Raw genomic sequence first — 14959 nt, forward strand, 5'->3', positions numbered from 1 at the left:
ATGATTCTATGATTCTATGGATTGCAAAAGGTGTGTAGGAGAAGAGAGGTGTGTAGGAGAAGAGATGGGGAGAGCCAGGTTAGACTTCAGGTTTGGGAGAAACCAAAGCATGTTTGCACTGACAGAAAAGGGACAAAAGAGATGAAAGCATTGAGAGAAGGCTGGAGAACTGGATGTAAGGGAGGAGAATGGGAATGGGGCACTGGGAAGGTGTCAGTGGAGAAGGCAAGGCCAGAGGAGATGAAAAAGAAGATGACAAATATTTACGTGCACAAAAAAAGGGTAAAAAGCAATGATCTGTGTCTAGTGACAGTCTCTGCTTTCACCATGATTTGACTATGCTATGGAGCACTCAGACAGGTATTTCCAGGACTATGCAGAGTTAAGGTTTCAAAAGTAATGTCACCTTTGGGATGCAATGTAAAACTTACTGCTGAAAGCTGATCTCTAAAAGGAGTAGCACAAAATTATTTTCCTTACAGAGAGATTATTCCGTAAAAGTGAGCTTCTTACATTTTCTCTGCACATCTAGTGCTGCCCACTCTCAGAGATGGGGTAAAAGGCTCCTGATGCACTCGAGCAATTTTCCTGTTTCTCAGTGCTCATAACAAAAGTATAAATTCATAGCTGAGACAACAGGACAGGACTGAATGCTAAACTTAGACTCTTCTTACTGTCACAGAAGTCTCACTCACTGATCTTTACAGCCAAACCAAGAAGCAACAGACCAAAATACTCCTATTTCTTTATGTTTCTCCTTTTGTCACAAGAGAAATATACCCATCTGCAGAAGTCAGGGTATTTCTTGTAGTAATCTAAAAAAAAGAAAAAAAACCCTGATAACATTTACAAAGATTAATAAAATAGGTAAAAACAAGAATAACAATTACAAAGATTAATAAAATAGGCCAGATGTTCATGACTTCTGCAGAATCACATACAGCGGAGTTCAGATCTCAGGGAGGTGCTCTACCATTGTACAAATCATGTGCAATGTCCTCTGCCCAGATCTGCCCGCCCTGTGCCACCGAGAGGGGCCTGAGCATGGCGTGAATCAACCAGAGCTGGACGGTGACACTGGGGAACAGTCCAACCTCAGTATTACCTGCCTCTCAGCACAGGATGAGGGAGAGCTCTGGGAAAGCACCAACATAGATGGAAGAGTCCTCCCAGGACAAGTCCAGTCTCCAGCTATGATGCCTGGACTCTGATAAACTCGAGGTGATTCCTTTGCTCTGCGTGATCACAAGCAGGCTGATCTTTCTGCTTTCATCTGCAGGTGAGCTATTCAGGCCTGCCTGGAAATTCTTGGTCACAGCAGCTGTATTTGCTTGCATGTAAGCCCCCTTCGCCTTTCTTCTTCCCCGAGCAGGAGTGATGGCTTTGTGCATGTGTCTGAAACTGCAGACATCAGTGCCACTCACTGCTAGCCAGGGGCTAGCCAGAAGGCAGAGAGGGGGATGAAGCCACAAAGGTTGTTTGGGGCCATACATGTATTTTCATGCATTTAACAGGAGGTTATTCCCTCCCCCCTCACCCACAGCAACAGACGTGATTGTACTGAGAAGGGATTTACAGGACAATTCCATCCTGTCTTCATCAGGCTCTGATGTGATCCTGGAAACAGCCTCCCAGGAGGCAGCCTCCAAAATGCCAGATGCAGAAGCTGCTCATGTATCCCAAGGAGTGTCTGAGCGCAGCCCGGGTGTGAACTGATCACCGTCCCAATGACAGCCTGGCAGAATCCTCCCTCCCGTCCAGTGAGCCACTGGCCACCCCGGGAGCTGCTGTCTGGAGAGGGGCTGCTTCTTAGGCTGCCTGGGCACTGGTATGCTGCTGCTGCTGTGTGTGCTTGTTTGGGGCTACAATTTTTTATTTCTTTTTTAAGGGGGAGTATAACCAAGGCGATTTGGCTGCCCTCAGCCTCAGTAACCCACTTTCCTCCACGTCTGAATCCTCCTTTCACTCTGCTGACATCCAGATGCTAATTTGTTCTCCCCCTGACCCTGCTCCTTCCCCTCCTGATTTGAAATTAGCTTACTAAAACATGTTTTCTTTTAAGAATCCACAGCCTAATCCAGAACAAACAAAACACATTTTCGCAAACCACCAACTGCATGAACTTCTGCCCTGGCCTTGACCGCACTCTCTCCGCCCCTCGCCTTCCAGCCCCCCCCACTCCCGCCATCACCATCTGAGTGAGGTTTCCAGGAAATTTTTTTTCACTGACTAATACGGTTGCAACAGCTCAGAAACTGTGGAATTTTTTGGCAGCTGCCGGAGATGTTATTTTATTTACTTTCCTTCTGCATGCATGGATTTGGAGTGGTGGGTTTGGAGACGTGCGTGGAGAAGATGAATTTGCACACGTTGGCTTTCTTTGGCGGACCGTGCTGTAGGTGGAGAAAAGCCTTGAAAAGGAGACCTCTTCATTCTTATTAATCTTAGGGGAGGAGCTCTTAATGCTTATTAACCTTAAGGTTTCAGAGAACAGATGGTTTGGGACTTGAAGAATTGAAACGAGACTGAGATGAGGGTCTTTGAACAAAAAAGTCAATTATTTCAACAGCACACAGGTCAACAGTTGCCCTTTTTTCAGCATTTCCTATGAATGGTTGGGCTGTTTTGTTGTTTATCTTTTCAGTTAAGAAACCCCCCTCCCCAGGGCACACAAATTCAGTCCCAAAGAAAGAGGTTGAATGCCAGTGCTCTGCACCTCGATCCCCTCTTAAAAAACTTCTTGTGAGTTGCAAAACAGGGAGTGAGTGGGGGGACGGTCCCCCTTTCTGCTAGGATTATCACTTTCGTGTATCTCAGCTCTGACTGAGGCCAGGACAGTCTTGCAGTGAGGGTGTCAGCTCCTCCATCTCTAGCCAGGTAAAAATTGAGTGTCGAGAATGACCCTCTGCTCGGAGGAGAGCCCTCTGCACACCCAAAGGTGACGTGCCCTGGCTGCCTACCGCGCACTGCTGCTGCACGAGGTGGCTCCATCCCCGCATCACCTGCACCCTCCTGTGCATTGCCACAGCTCAGGTCTTCAGGTCCTATATTTCTGCCTGATGCGAAGATTCAGAAGATGATTCCCCTGCCCTCTGTAGTAGCCTGTATGGTGAACTGGGAACTGCAGCCTGTCACCCTGTGGTGCTAGGTGGGTGATATTTGCTTGCAGCGTGGGTAACTAGGTCCACAGTTATGATGCGCTGAAATGAATAAAAATCTTTCCTTTGTAAATGGATCATAATGGATCCATCTGAAATGGGGTAAAATCAGGAAGAGCCAGAGGAGAATCGGGTATAATGCCTTCAAATGACAGATAGATCGACGGTTATGAGTTATAAGCTGAGTTATGAAGGCGGCATTTGAATAATTGATATATTTTCCTTCTTTCTTTCTTTCCTCCCTCCCTCGCTCCCTCCCTCCTTTCTTTCTTTCCATCTCTCTTTCTCTCGGTTTGTATCTCCTGACCCTAAGCTGCAGCAGTAAAATGTTTCACTTCTGTGATGAAGTGTTGATTTTTCAATGGCACTGTATGAAGCTGGCTGGTCCCACTGGAGACACGCTGCTCAACCACAACAATAGGTAGGTACAGAGGAGGCTTAAACGTTGTTTTTCTGTGGTAGCTGTGGCAAAGGGAGTGTGGTATTAGCTGTGTCATGGGAAGAGTGACAGGCTTAGCTCATCTAAGCCGGTATTATGATGGGAGGAAGGAAAGAGGGAAGATTAGAGACGGGCAGGATTGAATTACTCTCTGAATCTTTTACCGCATTGTTAAAATAAGCATCTCCAAGGAGACACTTTCATGGCCTAACGATCTTGGTGTCTCTGGTCTTTGGCAGTGACCAATACCTCTGTTAATGATTAATACAAGTCAGGAAACATAGGTTATTAAATTGCTTCTTATGGCTCCTCTACCCTTCCGTAGAAGGGTACACCAAAAGTATCTGCAGAGTATTTCTACTCACCATAAAATATGACTTGAAAACAATTAACCCAAACCCCAGAGGCTTCTCCCTATCTGAGAGCCCATAGGATACCTGCCTGCAATAGGCTTTATCCAAACCCAAATCACGGAACACAATAGAGAGTAAACAGATTACATTATTCAGCCTCAGTTAGACTCAACAACATTAAAAGGTTAAAAGAGTCAATTCTCACCTTTTAATCTATACAGCTATAAAAAAACAAAAGCAACAACACAGCCAGGTTGTCAGGCAGAGCAAATATTGTTTTGCTAAATGCTTTCATGTGTTAGAAATCCAATTTTCCGATGAAAAACAACTTCAAGGGAATGTTTTCTGCCTGTCCTAACTGTCACCCCCCCCATTCAGAAGAGCACACACCCCCTTGAGAAACGGGATTTCAGGGGGGTGACAAGGCACTCTGCCTGCCCCACTTGCTCTTAGCCGACCCTGCTCCATTAGTTTCAAAATTTGTGCCTGCCAGGTTACTTTTCTGAGCTGAATAGCTGTTTCAGATCATCTTTCTCCAGCAGTCTTAACTTTCATTTTCCAAGTGGAAGATTTTGTGTATTCATTTCCTGACCATGCTACTGATCTCTCCAGAACATTTTCTTTATTTTTTTTCCTTTCCACATCCTTGTCCCACTTCTGAATTTCATTACTGGGATTTCTTCCCCTTTCATCTCGATCCTTAATGAAGGTATTTAATAGTAACAGGTCAAATTGATTAGCCTCTCTCTGAGAATCCTTGATCGACAGGTCAAATGTAATGCTTTTTATATGCATAAATACATGCATACATAAATACAGAGAGACTGAGTGAGTGGCACAGGAGAGACTGTTACCGGTTGGAGGGTGTGGGGTATACTAATTAAATGATGGTACTTTTGTGTAGGGAAGATGACAGCAGAATAAATAGATAGATGGACAGCAGTTTTGGCATTTTGTGCAGAGAAAACAATGCTCACGGCCCCTGTAAGGGAGAGGATTCAGGGAGACTGAATCTCAGCCTCTCTCTTTCCTTCCGATGGTGGAGAGAGAAATCACAGTGGCTGTAAAGAGCTCACAGCGCTATGAAAAGCCTCTCTCATGTAAATCCTAATAGCGCGGGTCCCTTTGCAGCTTAATAAGGCTGTGTAAGAAAAATATCACTGGAGATGCTCTGGCTGCTGTGTGCATTTGATGAAGGAGCAACCAGCAACCAGGGGGGTTTGTAGAGCCCTGGGTCATGGTGGAACAGCCCTCACCGGAGGTCTCACCAGCACCAATGCTATTCCTTCTTGCTGAAGCAAGGACATAGGAGGGAGAAACCAGGCTCATGTTGCAGGCTGGTCAGCCAGGGGAAGCCCTTTGGAGGGATCCTCTGAAACATGATTTGTCCCAGCTCTTTGGCAAGCACACGGGAAGAGTGAAGCTGGTCCAAGTCAGTCTGGTCTGGCTGGCAGTGGGCATCTCCGGGAGGAAATGTTCTCCATACAACACAGCTCAGCCTGCTCCAAACCAGCACATTGCCAACGTGCCGACTCAAGCACTCTTGGATCATCAGGATGGTAGCTCATCCGGAGTATCCCAAGTAGACTTTGCCTGGAGTTTAACTGGGTCAAAGCATCTGCTTTGAATGAACTGCAAGGACAAAACATTAAAAAAAAAGAAAAAAAAAAGAAAAAAAAAAGAAAAAAAAAAGAAAAAAAAAAAAGAAAAAAAAAAAAGAAAAAAAAAAGAAAAAAAAAAAAGAAAAAAAAAAGAAAAAAAAAAAAGAAAAAAAAAAAAGAAAAAAAAAAAAGAAAAAAAAAAGAAAAAAAAGAAAAGAAGCAATAAATAAAACAAAATAAGATATGTCACTTAAATCTTGCATAATTAGATGTGATCTCTAAGGCTGTAGAAGGAAATGAGCTTCTGCATGTCAATCCCACATTTTGCTGTCAAAGAGGTCCTGTGTCCTTCTGACCCAGGGCCCGGCCACCCTGTATCATCCTAAGTCACATTCATCACCTCTCCTTCCTTCTGTTTATTCATAGCCTCTGAGTCAGTGAATCAAGTGTCCATCGGTCAGCAGCTGGTGCATGAAAATGGCTCCCTGGGAAAGTTCGAAGCTGTGTGATATTTGGGGGATGATAGCATTTCCGTCATCGTACTCCAGTCGAGGATATGAGAGATGGTGAGTCTCCCAGGCTTGTTCCCAGCAACAGCCTCACCAAGCTCAAACGCTTTTGCAGGTCATGGGACTGTGCAGAGCCTCTCTCAGCCCTCATCCCACTATCAGATGTGGGAATCAGATGTGACATCCCCCACATCTGATTCATCCCTGTCCTTCTTCCTTTGGTTACAACTTTTTTTTTTTTTTTGCCAGTACTTGGGGTTCAACCTCTGTCCTGAAACTCATGCTCTGAGGCACAGCACCAGCCAAAAACAATATGCTTGTGTAACCCAAGGATGGCAGCATTTACCAGATCAGGATTTCTAGCTCTAGGAGCTGCTAACTGCTGGCTGCTGGGAATGCTGGTCTCTCTAAGGTGGCTCCAGCACTGGGGCTTTGTCCCTGAAGGGAGAAAAGCCATCAGGTAACTGAGACCTCAGTGTGGCACCTCAAGGCCAGTGTTTCTGCTGGCATCATGGTCATGTCGAAGCTGGTTACGGCAATTGCTCACCCATTTAAGGAGGGAATGGAGGTAGGCAGGAGGGGTGAGCTTGTCTCTGTCCTGGCGGGTCCCACCACCGATGGCAATCTGCCTCACAGACGGCGGCATCGCCACCCCATCGCCTGTCAGAAGCCTCCCAGCCTTTCCCTGCGAGAGAATGTTTCGATCTCCCCCGTTTCCAAAATCACAACCAGATGGGCCCTGCCTCTACGACCGCTCAGCCCGGAGGAGCTCTGACTCAGTCTTGTACATCACGATCCAGAAATTCGGGCTCCCTGCAGAACTTTTCCCAGCAACTCCGCGACAGGCGGCACAAGGGCCGGGTGAGCGCTGGCCGTAACAGGACCTCGTCCCACATCTGTAAGCAGGGTGACTAATACTGCTTGATGATCAATATGTCAAGCCCAATTACTGATCCTGCCTTCCTATGGGGTGAGACCAGAGGTCCAGAGGACCTCTGGAAGTCTCTTTCAATGGAAATTATTTTATGCTTCTATGAAATCCATATTATTGGAAAAACGTGGGAGTGCTACTTGGTAGTGGACAGATTTGTCATCCCAAGAATGGGTTGTTGTTTACTTGTTTGTTTCAATGATCTCTTTTTATTATTTTATATTCTATTCTTCTTTCTTTTTCTTCTTTTTTGTTTTCTTTTTTTAATTTTCTTTTTTTTAGCAATTACTGCAAGTTTCTACTTGGATGCACTTTCCACGAAATAAAATTTGGCAAATTTTTCCTGCTTCTAAAGACCAGGGATGGAACCCTGGCTCCCCAACCTTGACAGTTCAGGAAACATGCTACAGGCTGCTGACCCTTTTAGTACATGGCCTTTTACCAGCAAAGCCCTGACTTACTTCCAGTAATTTGGCCCCAGCTGCTGATCCAAGACAACAGACCAAACACAATGTGGCTTCACCAGATTCCTTTGGCACACGCACCCAGGCTGCAACTGTTGCATTGCATGGCTGCTTTGCTCACTGACTTAGCAGAGGCAAAGGGTCGCCGATAAAAGGTTTTACCTCTGCAGGTGCTGATGATGGAGGCAGCTTTGCCCTATGGCTGTAGCACTAAGCAGAAGCTCACCTATCGCATCTCCCCGTGCCTGGGAACACTTCTGCAGACAGAGGTCTCCTGCCTTCCACGTGCAGAGGAAGGTTTTGGTCCCGAGGCTGTACTTGCACGGGACAGGCTTTCCCAGCATCACATCAACACATGGCCAAGCTCAGGCCTGGAGGGCTCTGAGTTGTCTCCTACCAGCATGGGAATCCCTTCCTGTGGTCCTCCGCTAGAGGGAAAACCCTCCTCGAGCAGCCTGCCGTGCAGCTGAGCTCCTCGCAGCTGAGACGGCAGGGAGTAGCATGGCTCTGCAGAGAAAACGACCCGACTCATCCCTGTGCTCTGCTCAGAAATACGAGCAGCGCAGCCTCTGCTCTGGGGGAAGCCAGGCAGCTTTCCCAGGCATCTCTGAAGCATCCGAGCTTGGGCTGGTTTACTTTATTCAGTGTTCTCTCCTTTTCTTTCTCTGCTGGGATAAGTCCCCTCCTGACTGCATTCCCTGGACAGGGAGGGTACCAGGGCCGGGGTCCAGGCACTTGGAGCTGCACAAGCATCAAGGAGTTTCTGAGAGCTGCATCCCTGAGCAGGGATGGCGAGAGCCCTCACCTGGACAGGCACAAAGAGACCACCGGAGGGCAAACAGGTTCCAGAGGGAATAAGGGGCTCAGGACCAAGCAGACCTGGACCAGAGGTGTTTTCCTTTAGATAGAAAAGCCTACTATCTTAAACTTGGCAAGACCGCCTTCTGCTTTTCAGGGACTAACTCTGCCTTGGGAAGCTACAGCCTTTGCATTTCTCAGGAAAGCAGTGCATGGGTCTCTGCAGATGGTCCAGGGCAGGTTCCTTGCTTTGCAGCAAGGTCCATGGCTTTGCAGCGCGGGTGTTGTTCCCTCAGGGACACAGCTGCCATTTTGCACCAGTGGCATTTTCACAGACGTTTCCATAAAGGAAAGCATCTGTTCCAAGCTACAGAGGCTGTGTTTGGTCAAAAGTATTCCCTGTTTAGAGAGGAGTTAGGCTAGTGAAACTGCTATTATCTCCCTGCCTGTGTAAAATGCCCTGCGATGCCTGTCTGACCACAAGTGGCTGGGGACCGTGACCCACATCTCATTCCAGGGATGCCCCACTAATAACAGCTGTCTTTTCCACACCGTCCTGGGTCACTGCTCCCATCCCACAGGCACCGGGGCTGCTGGGCTGGCCCCTGTGGTATCTCCAGTGGTCAGAGAGATGCTGTAAGGTACAGACCGTGCCAGTGTGCCAGCAAATGGCTGTGTGGGAACCCCTGTGTGTGTGCACACTGTTTATGTGACCGGGTAGGCTTACATACGTCATCCTAAACTGTATAGGAACATTCCTGGTTTAGCCTTGGTCAGCACATCTCAATCGTGGCTTGAGCTTGGAGGGAAATCCACAGCCTGCTGCAGCCTGAACCGAGCAGTCAGCTTTGCCTTTGGCATTAGGAAAGCTTCATTTTCTCTATGGCTCAGACAGCCCTGAAGTGTTTTCTCCTCCCTGGGAGGCTCCCCGCTATGCATGGCTGTGCTATGTGTGCACAAGGGCAGCCATGTGTGTGACTCGTGTGCAAGCATTGGTGTGCACATGCCTGGGGTGGGCTTTTGAAAGAAACTCTGTCCCCTTGGGCTTGCAATCTTTTCTGCATTAGGTTCCCTCTGATGTTGCAGCCAACGGGTTTTCTTGGCACAGTCGTTCGAGGAAGAAGCATGCGCTCGAAGGGTTTCAAAGAAACCCCACTGGAAGAGGGGAATTTTGCATTCCCAGACTCAGAGCTCCTCCCGCCGACGCACCCTTCTCCGAACCCTTGTCCCAAGAACTGCCCTCGCCCGGCCAGGGCTGGCCTCATCCCACCGTCTCCACTTCTCACCCAGGAGAAATTCCCTGCAGAAGGTTTTCTGCGAATGAGCTCTCGTGGGGGAGAGTTGCTGCTGCACATAATCAAGTCAGGCAACTCCAACACTTCTTACCGATGGTTGGAAACAGCATTTTCAGATGTCGGGGGCTGACGGCTCCTTGCTGTAAGAAATAAGAGGCTTGGGGTACAGTTGTTTGGATGGGGCTTCAGAGAATGTTAATTCACCCGGCCTTCCCCTCTGTGATCTTGACACTCCTCCCTTAGAGGAGCTTGTCTTCCCTGGGACAGGTTCCCCACTGCTGCATCCAGGGCCAGCCCCACCAGCCTTGGGCAACACTTTGGTGGGTTGCTCTTGAGTGGGGGTGGCTGCCCTTTTATACAAGCAGGAGAAGGAAAGCCAGGGAAGTTGGACAAGGCTTGAGCTTTGGTGTTTCTGGGCTCCTATTTGCTGTATGTTAAATGAAGGACACAGGATGAGGGTCTGTCATGTTGATAGGCTCAGGTAGGAAACTGCAGGGTGGGTAGATGCTCTCTGAAGCATGACTCCCACAGCTTGATTTTCTGTGAATTTAGTTTCCAATATACTTTTTTCTTCGTCTTATATGTCCCCTAAATGTACCAACCCTATAAGGATTCACCCTGACCAGGTGAGACCAGGTGAGAGAGTAACTCTTCGGATTTTTAGGCTGGTTCATTATGGAAGGTTACTTTTAAATCCCTCATGAAAGCCCTTTTTCACCTGGTTGTGGCTGTGCCACCTGGGTGATGTGACACTTCCATATGTTCTGTTCACTGTATCTGCTCTGTGCCATCCTTTCATCATCTGTGATTTTTGCATCTTCCTCATGCCTTTTTTTGTTGTTGTTTTTTGCGCTGGGGGCTATTTTTTTTTAGTCTAGTTGCCAGCGCTTTCTCTCCTTGTTAACCAGGAAATCTTTTTAATGGCAGGCAATGGTTTTTTTTTTTAAGAGGGAGGAAATGGGACAGGCTCCAGATTATGCATGACCAGACTGATTGTATTCCCTGCTCTTACAGACCCACTCGGAAGAGAAGTGGAGGAAGAAGAGGATGGGGTGCTGAGAGGCTCTCCAGCCAACTTGACTTTTCCATCAGTGCCTTGTTAACATTGCAGATAATTTTCTCCTGGAAATAACCAGAAAAATCTGCTTAGGCCAGAACAGTTCAGAGTTTAGAAAAATGAGGAAGGAGGGGGCAGCAGCTCCTTTGTGAGCACGTGGTCCTGCTATCAGCCCCTGGCACCTTCCATCCTTATGGGGAAAAGAAAATGTTTGGGCATAATAAAGAAAATAGAATAACCTGAAAAACAAACCAGAGCAGTGTGAAGTGTAAGAACCAAAGAAAGCTACGGCCACACTCCCACAGCTGCAAACAGGCCTGACTTTACCGCCTTTCTTCTCAGACCCCATCAGCGATGGGGCCTTTCTGAGGCACTGATTAAGAAAAGCCCTAATTTCCCAGGACAAGTCAGTCCCAGAGCAGGATCTGAAGTGGGTAGGGCTGGACACTTGCCACCAGCAGACCCCAGTGATTCCCATGAGGAGAGGAGAGGAGAGGAGAGGAGAGGAGAGGAGAGGGGGGGAGAGGGGTGCAGAGGAGAATATCCATGCATTTCTAGCAAAACCATGGTGCAAAAAAGAGCAGATATGCTTAATAAGCAAGAAAGTCCCTGCCCTGCAGGATCACAGCACTGTGACAATCACAGGATCACAGTCACTGTGACTGTCCCCCACTACTCTGAGTAGAAGCAGGTTCAGGGACCCATGCCTGAGGTTCTCCATGGGTTCATCCTCCTAACACTTCTGCAGGAAAGGGGTTTCCCATCTGAATCCCCTTTGTACATATAGGTGACCAAGATGCAGCAGACCCAAGGGAAAGCCTTTTTCTTGCCTGTGTGTCCTTCTTATGCTATCAGCTGTGGCTGGACTGAGTCTAGTCACCTGCAGGAGGACCAACAGATCTGTCACAAGCCAAGGCAGCCCCTTGCATGAGAGCCCATCCCAGATCACCACCTGGTGGTCTGAAACCTTGGCAGCTCTCAGACACCAGGTGGGAACTATCCAGATGTTTCTGCAATCCGTGTGCTCTATCACGTGCGATTGATTCAGCTGACTGAGAGAATTCAGTGCAAATCATGCAATCACCAAGCTTAGTCCAGAAGTAGCTAAATGGGCCATGGTTTAGTGGGCATGGTGGTGTTGGGTTGACAGTTGGACTCGATGATCTTAGAGGTCTTTTCCAACCTTAACGATTCTATGATTCTATGATTCTAAATAGTATAGCACAGCTTGTGTCAAGATGGAAGATATAATCATCCCCCCTGATGCTCAAGTGCGTAATTCCTTAGCATCTCTCCAGTGCATACAGGTTGTCATCTTCCCACTGTGCATATATACAGTTCAAGCATTTAGGAAATTTATGGGTGTATTAACGTGCAGATTCACAGATGAACATTCACTTTGCAGATGAACATTCATGTCCTTGTGTTTGATGAATTTCAGCCAAACCTGGTGGCAAGCCAAGTGTTTGCTCTGTGAAACTTTTGATCCATGATTTCTTGCAACTATTTTCCATTGGGGAAAGAAATAAAACCAAAACAAAACAGAAGAAGTGTAACTGAATTTGTGTTTATTTCTAATGAGCTCTTTCTGAAACCGTGTCTGACACTAGCAGCTGTCAACAGCCTATCATTGTAGGCACCAAAGGAGAAGAATAGAATACGTGTGCATTTAAGGTGTATAACTTTTCTCCAGTCCTACCACAATGTTGGAAGCAGCTGTACACACTGCAGATCAGGGGGCTCTGGGACATCATGCAGAGGGAAGAGGAGTACTTTGCCCTAGCGTAAAGTTTGCACTTTTTTCATTTTTTGCTTTTCTGCTTGGATTCTGTGGATTACCAGCTTTGTCTGGGTCAAGCCTAAAGGTAACAATAATGCCATGAGTAAGAACTGTTCTTGTGGGATTTCTGGTTCCTCCAGCTCAGGAAGTGCTAGACACTGCAAAAAATTGCCTGCCTAATTTTCTCAATCAAGGATGTTTGAAGCAAATGCAACCATGATAAGCAGTCAGGGTCTGACAGTTGTCCAAACCTAAACCTCTAAAATTTCTGAGATTTACCAATTGTATGAAAAACCCTTAACTTGATCTTCCCATTTCTTAAACCCTGGAAAAAGGACTTTCTGACTTCCAGCTTATGCTGTAGGATCGTTAGCTGCTTTGTATTTTCTATAGCTGGAGTTCAGCCAAAATATCAGAATTTGAATCCAAACTTCTTCAAAGTTCCAAACTTTGAGGATTCCTTTTTTTTTTTTTAATGAACAGATTTGCAAAAGGCCAGTATGATCATCCAGCAGTAACTTTCCTCTTAACTCTAGGATTTCATCCATTGATTCCTACCTTGAGGTCACTGCTTTCTGGCTGAGCAGTTCTGTTTCAGAGGGATGTGTGATCCAACCTGGGGAGAGACGGCTATTTTAAAGCCAAGACCTAGTCATGAAGGTTAGATCCAAACATAACCATTCTCCTGGGTTTGGACTGTTCAAATTTATATATTCTGAGGTTTCCAGCACTCTTGTTTAGGAAACCTTCCCATGGCTGAATAGGAAGTGCCAATTCTCCTTGTATCCAGACTCCATGTCTCATCTGTTCCACCCTCCATAAATGATTCCCTCTCTCGACTCCCCTTTGTGGCTCCTGATGCTCATGTAGACCAGGCTTTCCAGGAACACTGGGATTGTTGATGGTTTGTCCTGATTTCCTGATAATGGGCCATGTAGACTTTTGTCTGCATCATCTGGCAGCCATCTCAGGTCCTGGACACTCAGCAGAGACTGAGCAATCTTCTGGCTGCTCTAACTGGCTTGAATTGTAGATGAGGGAGTCAGTGGGGTTTTGAAGGGACCGGGGTTATTTGAAGCCCCTTAAAGCCAATAGGTCTTGTATGCATGGTCCTGGTTTTCATGTGCATTTCTTTTTGCAGCGCTGCTGAGGACTGCAGTATTCAGACAGGATTGAGATCCAAGCGGAGGGGGAGCTCCTAATTCAATGGGAGAAGGTCAGCTTACTCTCTTTTGCACAGAATGTTTGGTACTGAGGTATCCAGAGAGGAAATGAATTCAATATGAGTTCAGGTTTTGGTTGATGTTCACAAAGGAAAAGACAGAGGGAAGAGTAGAAGCTGCAAGCAGTGTGGGCAATGAAAGGCCTTTTCAGTCTAATACACTGTAGTGAAAAATAAGACAAAATGAAATAAAAACCTCAAAGCAGTTTTGTGTGGAAATGCCAACCTGGGAATCTGTGTCCTCGAACGGTACCTCTGAAGAAGACATATGGAACAAGAAAAAGCCATTGCAAGCTCCCACAAACTATTTGCTAGTGTGCTAAGACCATGCTGTGGGGACTTTGCAAGGCCTTTCGCACTAGAAATGTTCTTTTCGGTCCCATCCTTGACTGCTCGCATGGTAAAGCCATGCCATGGTTTGAAGCAAACCTTAATGATTTAACCTGGCAGACGGTGTCCTTCCTCACTGTTTCTTCAACAGGGACAATGGGAAGGAAGCAGAAACCCAATACTCATGGAGCCCTTCAGTATTAATGTTCATGTCCCTTGGTAGTACCCTCTACAGGAGGAGTGTCTGCCCATGACAATCTTCTAGATTGGGTTGAACCATCCAGTGACGGGATTAGATAGAGACACAGTTCAAGTGGAAACAGTACCCCACCATTTTTTCTGAAATACCCCAGGCAAGGAAGGGGTGCTTGGAACTCCAGAGTGGCTGGAGGTATACTGGGAGGAGACATGGGGGAAAAAAAATACAACTGTATGCATTTACATCAGAGCTGTGAGATGGCATCAGCTTTCCTGTGGCAAAGTCTCAGGTTTTTTCCGTGTTATTACTGGATAATGCTAAGGTGTGTCTCAAAGTGCTTCCAGCATTCAACATTTCTATCCAGGCCTTAGTAAATAAAACTCTCCCCATTGCAGATTTATCTGGTATTACAGGAAATCCCCCGGCTCTGCAGAAGTCAGTATTTCTCCCATTGGACAAGAATTTCTGTAAAAAGTACATCTCAGCCACCACATCTGCATTAGAGCACAACCTCTTCTGTGCTAGAAAATGCTTCTGCCTTCAAGCGGAGTGTTTTAAGGGAAAAGAGGATTCACATCAAATTTTAAGTATTGAAATTGTTTTGTTTTGATAGTTCATATTTTATGAATATGATATTTTAAATGGCCAACTTACGTGGATTTTGGTTTGAAATTAAGACTAACTGCAATAAAAGTGTAAACATAAATCAAAATGTTTGAAATAAAAATGAAAGCTTAAAAGCTTTCTTTAAAAAGTTCAAACCCAGACAATTTCAGTAAAGCCCGCAATCCTCCTTTCCTCATCACTAGATTTTTGGGTGTCA

Source organism: Aptenodytes forsteri, unplaced genomic scaffold (genome assembly GCF_000699145.1).
Source record: "Aptenodytes forsteri isolate BGI_AS27 unplaced genomic scaffold, ASM69914v1 Scaffold236, whole genome shotgun sequence".
Classification (NCBI taxonomy): Eukaryota; Metazoa; Chordata; class Aves; order Sphenisciformes; family Spheniscidae; genus Aptenodytes; species Aptenodytes forsteri.